Source organism: Zea mays, chromosome 4 (genome assembly GCF_902167145.1).
Source record: "Zea mays cultivar B73 chromosome 4, Zm-B73-REFERENCE-NAM-5.0, whole genome shotgun sequence".
Lineage (NCBI taxonomy): Eukaryota > Viridiplantae > Streptophyta > Magnoliopsida > Poales > Poaceae > Zea > Zea mays.
The window spans coordinates 154,483,759-154,497,549 of record NC_050099.1 but is presented as its reverse complement, the minus strand read 5'-3'; positions in this window follow the sequence as shown (position 1 = coordinate 154,497,549).

Sequence of the window (13,791 nt, the reverse complement as noted above, 5' to 3'; positions counted from 1 at the left end):
CCCAAAAACTGAAATATCCAAAGGGGGCATTGATATTCAACGACAGCGGAGAAGAAGACTTCTTGTATTGTCTCCCTGACAACAAGGAGATTTCTATCTGTCAGGAGATGAGCAAGAGCTTCGGATTTCCAACATTAGAAGACGGGCTCTCGGTGTTATCAAAAGACGAGCTGGCCGACAGCTTGGCGTATAATAGCTTAAAGGTGTGAAAATGAGGTCTTTGTATTATTTCTTGAAATCAAAATTTTTCATTTGCTTAAACTTATTGACACACACACGATTTTTTGCAGGGCCTTATACTAAGCAACACCCTCAGGGCTCAAAAAGATGCTGAAGACGAAGGGTGTGTTATGGCCCTGAGCAACCTTTGTTCCAAAGTAATTGAACTAAGGAACGAAGGTCTCGAAAAAGATAAAATATTACATTCATTGATAAATAGAATAAAAGAAGACGAAGCTACTTTTAAAGCTCAAGCTGAGGCTCAGAAGTGTGAAATTGAAGATCTTCGAAAACAACTAGCCAGAGTTAAAGAGGAATGCACACTTGAAGAGACAAAACGAGAAATCAGTGAACAATGGGCAAATCATTTGGAAAAAAACGTTAAAGAGCTTCGTGCATCTAAGAAAAGATCCTATGAAAAATCTATAGAATGTGCTAAGAAAGTGAGAACCAGCTTCGCCAGCGTTGGCGCTTTCTCAAGTGAAGAGAAATTCATAAGGGGTGACCCCGAAGGCCCAATTGAATGGATCAGCCACGAAGCTGAAGCCTTTGAAGAAATTTTGAATAGTCGTGGAGACATATGTGCCTTTTCGGGTGCTAGGGGGATTGCTACCATTTTGGAGAGGAAAGGCTGTAACCACGTGAAATTCTTGGCACAATCCGAAGCCGCCTTATCCTCTGAAGATATAAAAGACCCCTCGGCCGAAGCGAGCCTAGTTGGTGGAAAATTTTTCACCGACATCTAGGACAATGGTGGCCGGGAAATGGCCCAAGAAATTATACGAAAAAGCGAAAAAGGCATTCATGACGCTAGAAAAGTAGCAGAGGCCGCTGAGAAAAGTGCGGAGCCCGAAGGGCAAATAGGTATTGACTAGTGATTTTTGGCTCTTTGTTGTAATTTTTTGATTTCGAACTTGTTTACGGTTTGTAATAGTAATATAGCCGTATCTTCTCCTCCCTCAGAACCTGCCGAGCCATCTGCGGACCCCCACGCGAAGGGGGACGGCGAAATTAGGAAAATGGCCGAAGCCATCATGGATAAAGTTGTTGATCAGCTACTAAACGAAGCTGCAGAAGTAGTTCTAAGGGAAGATTAAATGCTGTTGTAAAAACATTTAGAATATAATGCTTGTTGAGAAACATGTGTAATATTTTGTAACTTTGAATATAATATATTATCTATTTATGGTTCTATTCTTTACGATGCATGAAACTTCATATACATACCGTTTTTGAGCCTTCGGCGAAAAAATACCTTCCCTTCTTTTCATGCTTCGTAAATAATATCCGTGTTCTCATAAAATCAGTAACCAATCCTCGTAAAATCAATAATCAATAGATCTTTTCATTTCAGAGTTTGACGAAGGTATAATTCCTCGATAGCTATTTTTGTGCCCTGTCACTATTTCTTCAAAACAATCTTCGAATATCAATACTAGGACCCCCTTCTTGCGTTGTTGATGCAATATGATGTATGATGTTATGATGTGCAAATGATGTAATGATATGATGTTATGCAAAATGATATTTTCCGAAGATCGACGTTTTTTCACTGCAAGCCTCCCTTAGGAGCTTATTCGCCTTTTACTTCAGCGGAATCAGCGTTTATTTTTCGCTGTAAGCCTCCCTTAGGAGCTTCTTCGCCTTTTACTTTCAGCGGAATCAGCGTTTATTTTTCGCTGTAAGCCTCCCTTAGGAGCTTCTTCGCCTTTTACTTTCAGCGGAATCAGCGTTTATTTTTCGTTGTAAGCTCTGCATTCCCTTCGGAACGACTTTTGAGCAGAAAACTTACACTGCGCTCCCTTAGGAACGACATTTTGCTGTTTCGAAGAAATCACACTGCGTTCCTTAGAACAAATTTTTGATAATTCGAAGGTCCTCCTTGCCACCATAAATTCTTATGCTTCGGCAACTTAAGCCTATGGAGAAGATATATTTTCATTATGGTAAAAAGCGAAACTGTTACAAGAGATTGAAAACGACAAAAAGCACTTAAGCCTCCCATAATTGTTCCTTATTAAAAAGAAAATAATACTGAATGCGAAAAACTGCTGTCGGGGTAGGATATTTTGTCAGTAAATATGCTTCGACTCGGGCACAGTGCTATTGACTGTGCGAGCTTCGAACTCTTCTCTGAAGTCCCGTTGGAGGTGAGTGTGCTGACTCCCTTCTGGCTGCTGGCCTCGTTGCGTTGGTGGTGGAGGTGGAGGCTGTTGCCAAGATGCTTGGGGTTGGCTTGCCGAAGCAACAGAAACTGCAGGGTGGTTGCCTACATATTCTGGAATGTAAGGCGAATGGTACGAAGCAGTATGCATGACTTGCTTCGGCTGATTCTGTTGCGCTGCAGCTTCTGCTATCTCCTTTTGCTTCTGGATGGTAACATGGCACATCCTGGTGGTATGGCCTTTGTCCTCACCACAGAATAGACAATAAATTTTCCTTGGCTGATCCCCAAATCTTCCTCTGAAGCCCCTGGCGCCTCTGCCCCTTGGAGCTGGTGGCCGGAAAGAGCTTTGCTGCTGCCCCGAAGCTTGCGAGGAGTACTGTGGCATTTGCTGTTGACTCCCTCTATCATCACTCTAAGTAGAGTTGTGAATTGACCTGACGTGCCTCGGGTGGAATCTTCCTCCGAAGCCCCTGGTCATTTCAGAGAACCTGTATGCTTCCTCCCTTCTTTGGCGGAAGTCATTGTCAGCTCGAATATACTCGTCCATCTTCTGGAGCAGCTTCTCCAAAGTTTGAGGAGGCTTCCTGGCAAAGTATTGGGCTGAAGGTCCCGGCTGAAGCCCCTTAATCATGGCCTCAATGACAATTTCATTGGGCACTGTTGGTGCCTGTGCCCTCAGACGCAGGAACCTTCGGACATACGCCTGAAGGTATTCTTCGTGGTCCTGGGTGCACTGGAATAAAGCTTGAACAGTGACCAGCTTCATTTGAAACCCTTGGAAGCTGGTTATCAGCATGTCCTTCAGCTTTTGCCATGAGGTGATTGTTCCTGGCCGAAGAGAGGAGTACCAGGTTTGTGCAACACTCTTGACAGCCATGACGAAAGACTTTGCCATGACTGCAGTATTGCCACCATACGAAGATATGGTTGCTTCATAACTCATCAAGAATTGCTTCGGGTCTAAATGACCGTCGTACATGGGGAGCTGGGGTGGCTTGTAAGACTGGGGCCAAGGTGTAGCCTGCAGTTCTGTTGACAGAGGAGAAGTATCATCAAAAGCAAAATTTCCATGATGGAAATCTTCATACCAGTCGTCCTCGTTGTAGAAGCCCTCCTGATTAAGCTCTCTGTGCGGAGGCCTTCGGTTCTGGTCATCTTGAGCAAGATGACGAACTTCTTCAGAGGCTTCGTCTATCTGCCTTTGCAGGTCAGCTAGACGAGCCATCTTTTCCTTCTTCCGTTGGACCTGTTGATGGAGCATCTCCAAGTTTTGGATTTCTTGATCCAAGTTGTCCTCCGGAGGCGTTGGACTGGTGGCCTTCCTCTTCTGGCTTCGGGCCTCCCTAAGAGAAAGGGCATCCTGATTGGGATCCAGCGGCTGCAGAGCGACAGCCCCTGTTGCTGAAGCTTTCTTCGGCGGCATGACGAAGGTGATGCTTGCCGAAAGTGTTCAAAACTCAAAAAATGGAAGTGAGTTCACCGGAGGTGGGCGCCAATGTTGGGGACTTGTTCTCAAAAGCTAATAGTTAAGAACAAGGCAACATAAAAAGTGTTAAACATTAATTTCCTTTGTCCTTCGAAGCATTATCTCCCTTCGGATATAATGAATTTCGGACGAAGGTTATGAAGGACATACCTTCATAAGCACAATAAATGATGAAGAAAGATTTATATACAGATTATGGAAAATGGCATAATCACTTTAAACATTATTATCAATTTATTTCTATTTACGATACTTGTATAAACAATAACAAATTACAAATGTACCTTCGGCTTGAGGGAAAGCAAGGGTACAAGCGTGACGCAAGGGCGAATGCTAAGTTAGCATGAACAGTACGGGAGTACTGTTCATCTATTTACAGGCAAGGGACGCAGCCCATGTAGAATTACATTCATGCCCTTTACATTTATCAATAACTCTATAGTAATTCTTCGAGGTCTAATTTGCCTTTTCATCTTTAAGTCGGTTCCCCTTCTCTGCTGTTATGCCGAAGCTTTTCTACGCATAGCTTCGTGATCACCTTATCCTTCGTCATAATCATCTTTCGTCTCGCTCAGGCTTCGTCCTGACCATGCTCTTATATACTCATGACCCGATTCCGAAGATACCTGTTCACATATTTCACTTGGAAAACATTGTCAAATCATGTTTTTGAGGACCTTCGGAAGCCGAAGGCCCCCAACACTAACTATTAACTAATTTACCAAAAATAGCTAATAGCTGAACTATTAGATATGGTGTTTGGATGTCTCAACTAATTTTAGCCATTAACTATTAGTTGTAGTGCATTTAAACACTCCCTAAAATAAATACTATTTTGGAATGGAGGGAGTACTCCCTCCGCTGTCTTATAAGTTATCGTTTTGGACAAGATTTGAGTTAAACTTAGAAAAATTTGACTACAAATAACTATTTTTGTTATTTAGTTTTGAAACCTAATATTTAATATGCACTAATTCATCATAAAAATACTTTTATAAAAGTATACTAGGTATATGCCCGTGCGTTGCTACGGAATCAATATGATAAAATACGTTAATTTGTAAAAACCCTAATTGTTATTCTATACTTTTGTAAAGTATATGTTTACATACCTTAAAAGATATATAAGATTGTACACGTACTTTTTCATTGCTAAAAAATAAACAATGATATAACGAATATTAATCAACATCTTACAAGGGAGACGACACATGACACACGAAGGTGCTGCATTAAAGGAGTATATACAGATAAAACAAGACGATAAATAATCAATCATCGCTCACAACGGTTGGTGACATGCAAACCATATACATCGAAGATAAACAGGGCTCGGGCCTACCTGAGTACATCAATTTTGAATTCTGTTGAAGTTATTTACACTCTGGTTGGTGACATGCAAACCATATACATTGAAGATAAACAGGGCTCAGGCCTACCTAAGTACATTAATTTTGAATTCTGTTGAAGTTATTTACACTCTCGAAATGGTTTTTGAAAAACAAAAAAAATGCTGAAACGAATCACTGCTACAAAAGCATTGTTGGGGACTCTCAAAACTTCGGTGGAGTCATCAGGCTCATGGTCAGACATCATTGTATGCTCATCTCTCTGGATGACACGGCTCTCTCACCAAATGGTCGAAAAACGTCGGCGAGCTCATCGAGCCTCTCCTCCAGAAGCTTTGCATAGAGCTTGAGGAGTGACTCAAGTGTGTCGGCCCTTTGCTGAACTATGTTCAAATGATACCACTTTGCAGGTGCGTTCTCTATGTGCGCCAATTTTAGTGTGCTAATGGGTGATGATTCCTTTGTTATAATTGTGTCACACAACTCTGGTTTTGTTGCTTGATAATAGTGTGGCTTCACATCCTTCCTTTGTGAAGGACACAACCATGAGGGAATCACTGCATCGGCATGCATGAAACAAATTAGTAGACAGAGATTAAAGGACAGTAAGGGTAGAAAAATATATTAGGTGAAACCATTTGAGGACAAGCCAAATCTGTAAGCAGACATTTGTTGTTACTGTTTAGATAAAGTATCATTGCATTTTCGTTATGTTATTATAGTTTGTAGTACTAATTTGATATTATTTACAAATTGGCACAAAGAAGGTTTGTTGTTATTTCAGACATTAGACATTTCAAGTGTGGTACAGTTGATCACAGATGTAGACCCATACATTTCAGACATTTCAAGGGTGGTACAGTTGATCAGTGATGACAAATGATAATATGAAGAACATCATAGTACTAAAAAATTCTGCATAATAGGGTTTATTTTGTGATGTCAATAGCCTTCTCCACAGTATGCTAGCCATTTTGAACAGATCCAATTAATTTACCTTCTCTTTTCCCAGTTGGTCTGCTAAAACAACACCAATAAGCTTTGATGGAACCTAAAAGTTAGATCAATCCTATTCTCAGTCTGATATCTGTCATGGATAGTAAAGTATTTTAAAAAAATAAGAAATAACTTATCATATTCATAATCACCTTTCTATGCATTTCTCATATTCATAACTATTGGTAGGAGAAGCAAAAAAAAATCAAAAGTGGGTACTGGGTAGTCATATTAACTGAAACAAGGTGGTCCTTTCGCTTGTGTAAACAGAGTAACACCAACTTCTTGAAATATAGACTAAGAAAATCAGGATAATTGACCTTTATTTCTTTGCAACTTCTGTTTGGAGTTGTGTAATAAAATTGGACAAGAATCTGATTTCAGGGTGGTTCGTGATCATCAAGCGTCAAAAATAGCAAATGATAACGATACAGGGTGGTTCAGAAAGAAAGAAAAAGTAGGTTGTATAAATACTTCATGTCAACACCATTCAAGATCAGTAGTTGCAAACACAAAAGAGATCCATGTCACACGATACTTCTCAACTGAAAAAACAGAGGCTGCTGGAAGTCTGGTGCAATTGAAAAGACTCTCCTTGATAAACTATATCTCACAACAATTGCTAGGCTGACCTGTATCCATGGAAATTAAAGAACATGTCATCATTTACAATACATTTATATCCATACTTCAACAATGAACACAAGGCACATTCCTCAGTTAAGGGTCAAACTTGCCCAAGTTATTTCTTTAACAAATCAACCTATCTTTGCTGACAGGAAGTTGAATCAGTTCCTTCAAATAAACAATCAAGTCGCCCATTGGTTGTTCAAATGTGCTAGTGTTAGAGATAGAGCTGTATATAACTTGTATTGTACTCTTCTTGTAACAGAAGCCAACTCCACTATCCTCATCAACAACAGTAAGGGTGTGTGGTGTTTTTCCTGTTCTCTACAGCTATTTTTTTTGGGGGGGGACAATTCAACTTGTTATATTATCTATCATTTTTCCAAAATGAGTGATGTTCCACTTCGGTCAAGCTGGTCGGTTACCTTTTACTGGGACAAATTTGATTAACTGTCTCGTTAAATTGGATAAGTAACTTACTGCAAGATTGGGGGACTATATTTGTTAAATTCATTAGCAAAACATTTTCTGTGTTTACAAGAGAAGAAAATGCCTTGCAACACACCTTTGAAATGTAGACTGAGTTAACTGCAATGTTTACTCGACCAAGTGTAAGCGGAGATAGGAAAGCTGCAAACCTCCGCAAATCAAGATTGCATTCTTAAGAAAAAGAAGAATAAGAAATCCTTGTAACATATCCAAAGAGAGATAGAGGGGGACCTGATCTAGATTATCTATCATGCTAACATATCGCCCATCTAGCAAAACATCAGCAACCAAATTAAGCAAGTTCTCACGAGGAACACGTATATTCTGAAACCTGGTATAGAAGTAAAAAAGTAAGAAATGATATTCATTAAATGATGTATATAATAATACAAAAAATACAAGTACTCACCAAATCCGCCCATTATCAACGCCATTCAGTCCAATCTTATGGTCACAGTCAGCTATATGGATATTAGGCAACACAGTTCCATCTTCATCCCTAATTTGAGGTACAAAAGCATGAACTCCTTCATTTCTCCCATTTAGATGAAGTTGACAAAAGACTATTGTATGTGTTGCATGTTGCAAAAGGGCATGGAAATCTTTAGCAAGTTGTAACTGAATGCAGAGTGCAGATGCACACAGTTAGGCCCTACCACTGGCAGCAGCAGGCAATGATCCTAAAAAGAACACCTTCGAAAGGACTTCTCAGAAGCAAGCGCCGAAGCTATTATCTATAAAGCTTCGGCACAAAGACAAATCTCAAGATGAAGGGTCGAACCGACTTAAAGATGAATTGACTTAAAGACCCATGATGTTTTGTGTCATTATTGTAGTCGATTGTAAAGGACATAAATGTAATTTTGCGCAGGTTGCATCCTGTGCCTATAAATAGGTGAACAGTATCCCGGCACTGTTCATGCGATCCTGTAATCACGGACACGTCACGTTTGAATTATTGCTTTCTGCCAAGGCAAAGGTATAAATGTGCTTAAATATTATGTTTTGATACTTGTATATTCATATAATAAAAACATATGAAAATATTTTATACTTTATATTTCATTTTTCATTGATTTTCATTTTACAAATATAATCACGAAGGTGAAATCTTCGTGATACTTTACTTATGACCTTCGTCCGAAGCTCATTAAATCCTTGGGGAGATAATGCTTCAGCGGACGAAGGGCGTTTATACTTAACATCTTTGTGTTGCCTTGTTCTTAATTCGAAGCATTTGAGAACAAGTTCCCAACATTGTCGCCCACCTCCGGTGAACTCACTTCCACTTTCTGAGCCGATGGCTTCGTTCAAAGCTGGAGTTGCTTCGGCTCCGAAGCTTGTACTCCCGATAACAGGCGGTTCATGCTCAGAGCTAGCTAACAAGAAGCAGAAGAAGGAGGCACAGAGAAGGGTACAACATGTAGGGGTGCAAGGACCCTTCATCAAGTCAAGATGGTCTCACATCCTGATTACCTTCTCCCAAGAGGATCTTCAGCTCAAGGATTACCCTCACAATGATGCTATGGTTATCTCTTGTGTTATCAAAGGAATTCTGGTCCATAATGTTTTGGTTGACACAGGCAGTGCAGCGGACATTATATTTGCTAAGGCCTTCAGACAGATGCAAGAGCCCGAAGATAAAATCCATGACGCCACACATCCCCTTTGTGGCTTCGGAGGAAGGCAGATTGTAGCACTTGGCAAGATCACGATGCCAGTAACCTTCGGATTTATCAACAACACAAGGACTGAACAAGTTGTGTTTGATATTGTTGACATGGAGTACCCTTACAACGCAATCATTGGTCGTGGTACTCTCAATGCTTTTGAAGCAATTCTTCATCCAGCATATCTTTGCATGAAGATACCTTCGGATCAAGGGCCTATTGCTATTCATGGAAGTCAAGAAGCTGCCAGGAAGGCCGAAGGAAACTGGACAGATTCAAAAGCAATTCATAACATAGATGGAGCTGAAGCTTGTGAGCAATACAAGTACATAAGAGAGAAAGCTGCTTCGGCCGATCAACCGAAGCCCATGCTTTTATGTGACGATATAGCAGAGCAGAAGGTGCTATTGGGATCTCAATTATCTGAGGAACAGGAGAAAACTCTGATAAGGTTTCTGTTCAACAACAAAGATGTCTTTGCATGGTTAGCTAATGATCTCTGTGGAGTCAACAGAGATGTTATTGAACACTCGCTCAATGTTGATCCATCCTTCAGACCCAGAAAGCAGAGGCTTCGGAAAATGTCTGATGACAAGGCCGAAGGTGCTCGGAATGAAGTGAAAATACTCCTCAGCGCCGGAGTCATCAGAGAAGTGAAATACCCAGAATGGCTAGCCAACACTGTTATGATAAAAAAAGCCAATGGAAAATGGAGGATGAGTATTGATTTTACTGATCTCAATAAGGCTTGTCCGAAGGATGAGTTTCCATTACCAAGGATAGATTCCCTAGTTGACGCAGCAGCTTCGTCAGAACTTATGAGTCTGCTAGATTGTTATTCAGGCTATCATCTAATTTGGATGAAGAAAGAGGATGAGCCAAAAACCAGCTTCATAACCCCTAGTGGAACATATTGTTATCTTCGGATGCCTGAGGGGCTCAAGAATGCTGGAGGAAGCTTCAGCAGAATGACAGCGAAGGTTCTTCATTCTCAGATAAGCAGAAATGTGCTAACTTATGTTGATGATATCATAGTAAAAAGCACAAAGCAAGAAAATCACATTGCTGATCTGCAGGAGACCTTCGCTAATTTTAGACAAGCCGGTCTGAAGCTAAATCCAGAAAAGTGTGTCTTCGGAGTGAAGAAGGGGAAATTCCTTGGTTGCCTAGTTTCAACAAAAGGGATTAAGGCTAATCCAAATAAAATCAAAGCTATTCTTCGGATGGAACCACCAAGCACAAAGAAGGGGGCTCAACGTTTAACGGGAAGACTTGCATCTCTGAATCGATTCATATCTAGATCAGCAGAGAGAAATTTACCATTTTTTGAAGTGCTAAAGTCAGCCGAAGTTTTTCAATGGGGATCAGTTCAGTAGAAAGCCTTCGACGAGCTGAATCAGTATTTGATAGATCTAACGACATTAACTCCACCAGCGCCAGGGGCTCCTCTGTTGTTATATGTGGCAGCTTCGCACTCAGCGGTAAGTGCGACACTTGTCTAAGAGAAGCTTGAAGGGAAAACCAAAAAGCAAGCCCCAATATACTTCGTCTCCGAAGTCCTTAGTTTATCAAAGAAAAACTATACAGAATTGGAGAAGGTCATGTATGCTGTTTTGATGGCTTCCAGGAAACATCGACATTATTTTCAAGCATACCATATAATTGTTCCTTCTTCACAGCCTTTGAAGGATATTATGAGAAATAGAGAAGCTACTGGAAGGATTGGAAAGTGGGCTGCGGAACTCAATGAGTTATGCATTGATTATGTGCATAGATCTTCGATTCAGTCCCAGGCGTTAGCAGACTTCATTGCTGACTGGACGCCAGGGGCTCAGGAAGAAGAAGCAAGTAAAGATGCCGAAGCCTGGACAATATTCTGCGAAGGTTCTTGGGGAACCTTCGGTGCAGGTGCAGCTGCCGTCTTAATTGCACCTTCCAAAGTCAGAACATGCTACGCAGTGAAACTTGATTTTAGTTGTACAAATAATATTGCTGAATACGAAGCTTTGCTTTTGGGTCTTCGGAAGTTGAAAGCAATGGGGATAAGAAGGGCGGTCCTTAAAACTGATTCTCAAGTTATTTCTGGCCATGTTGACAAAAGTTGCAAAGCAAGAGATCCGAAGCTTGAAAAATATTTGGATACAATTCGAAGACTTGAAGCTTCCTTTGAAGGGTTTTCTGTTAAGAATATTCCACGAGGAGAAAATGAGCACGCTGATCTACTAGCCAAGTCAACAGCACAGGGGCTGCCTTTACCTTCGGAAGTTTTCTTTGAAACGATAAAAGCACCTTCGGTTGATCTTCTTGAAAGAGCAGTGCTCAATATATCTCCTGTTTATAGCGAAGATTGGAGAACTGAGATCATGTCTTTTCTCTAGGGCAATTTTCTTTTAGATGACGAAGCTTATCAAAAGAGAATAGTGGCAAGAGCCCGTCCATATGTAATAATAGAGGGGGAGTTATACAAGCATGGAGTCTGTTCTCCATTACTCAAATGTCTATCTAGAACTGAAGGTATAGAGCTGATGAAAGAAATACATGCAGGCCTGTGTGGATCTCACATCGGATCCAGGCCTCTGTTGGGTAAAGTTTTTCGTCAAGGATTCTATTGGCCGAAGGCAGCTTCGGATGCAGCAGAATTAGTCCAAAAGTGCGAAGGTTGTCAAAAATGTGCAAGAGATAAAAAACAACCTTCGTCTCTAACTCAATTAATACAACCCACCTGGCCATTGCAAAGATGGGGCCTTGATTTGCTAGGCCCACTTCCACCAGCACAAGGGAATTTAAAATATGTTGTAGTAGCAGTGGAATATTTTTCCAAATGGATTGAGGCGAAGCCTTTAGCCACAATAACTTCAGTTACTGTCCAAAATTTTTTTTGGCAAAATATTGTGTGTCGCTTCGGAGTGCCGAAGGCCATTACTGTAGACAATGGAACGCAGTTCGATGCCGAAGCTTTTAGAGAGTTTTGTGAACAAATTGGTACGAAGATCCATTTTGCGTCGGTTCGGCATCCGGAGTCAAATGGACTTGTCAAAAGAGCTAATGGCATTATAATGACAGGAATAATGAAGTTAATCTTCAACCAGCCCAGGGGGAAGTGGCCGGATGAATTAATCAAAGTGGTGTGGAGCCACAACACAACAATATCAAGGTCAACAGGTTTTACACCATTCAAATTGCTGTTTGGTGACGAAGCAATAACCCCAGAAGAAGCTAAAGCGGGATCAATAAGAACAATGGCTTCGACAGAAGACAAAGCTGATTATTCTGTTGCAAAAGATGCTATAGAAGGGATCAGTCTTCAGGCTGTAGAGAATATCAATAAATATCAAGCCGAAACAATAAAATGGCGTGACAGAAAGGTTCGGTTAAAAAATATTAAGCCAGGACACTTGGTACTTCGGAGAGTTGCCAACCCAGACACAGTAGGCAAGCTACCGTTGAAATGGGAAGGGCCTTTCCTGATAGTATCTTCGTCAAGACCCGGTTCCTACAGGCTGAAGGATATGGACGGCAGCGACATTCCTAGATCTTGGAATGCGAACGAGCTTCGGCGGTATTATGTGTAACCTGATGTAATTTTTTTAATTCTTTCCTATGGCACCCTTTTCCTTGTCAAAGGGGGAGAAAGGTTTTTAACGGGGCCATAGCATGTAATTTTTCTTTTTCTTATATCAGCTCTACAAGAGCAGTATCCCCCGAAGATGTAAATGTAAAAACTGGGCATGCACCATCGAGTGCAACGAGAAAAAGAAAAACACGGAGAAGCTCGAAAGTCGTCCCTAAGGGGATGCAGAGCACGACGAAGCTACAAAAAGCCGTTCTTAAGGGAGCGCAGCGTAAGTTTTCTGCTCAAAAGTCGTTCCTAGGGAATGCAGAGCTTACAGCGAAAAGTCAACGCTGATTCCGCCGAAATAAAAGGCGAAGAAGCTCCTGAGGGAGGCTTACAGCGAAAAGTCAACGCTGATTCCGCCGAAATAAAAGGCGAAGAAGCTCCTAAGGGAGGCTTACAGCGAAAAGTCAGCGCTGATACACCGAAAAATAAACGGTGAAGCCGAAAAATAAACGACAAAGATTTGTTATTATGGTTTCATATGTGTCTTCGAACATTCATTTGCACGATACATTACATCATACATTTGCATTCATAAACATTCACTTAGACATACATAGGATCATCATCAGCATAACATACAAACTTGCTTCGGCTTCGAAAGAGAAGACTTCGAAAAAAAGGAAAAGAGGCAATTTTATGCTTCGCTGTGTACGCAAAGAAGGGAAGGTGTTTTTCGCCTATGGCTCAAAAGTATTAATTTCGTCCACACCAAAGCATTTCATACATGGACGGAAAAGTAAGGTTATATTACAAAGTGAAATTCAATTACATCATACTTTATACAAGTTATCACAGGAGTTTTTTGAGCTATTTTTACAGACTATTTGAGCTTCGACAGCATCTCTGGAGCTTCTTCCTTTTATTCTGCAGCTTCAGCTTCGGCTTGGTCAACCTGTATGTAAGTATTATAAGCTAAATTCAAAATTCAAAGGAAAAGGTAATCATAAGGTATAATATTGTTACCAGCTTAAGGTGGTCTCGGGCTTCGTCACCAGCTTTCTCTCGCCCACCCTTTGTCCATATCACCTTTATAAATTTATTCGCAATGCTTCGGGCGAGGTTAGGAATATCATCTAGAATTGCTGGTGATAGGCTGAAATTAGGTCTGTTGATAATTTTTCCATGCTCACAACCAGATTTCAGGAACGCAGCAGCGGTGCCCCGAGAAG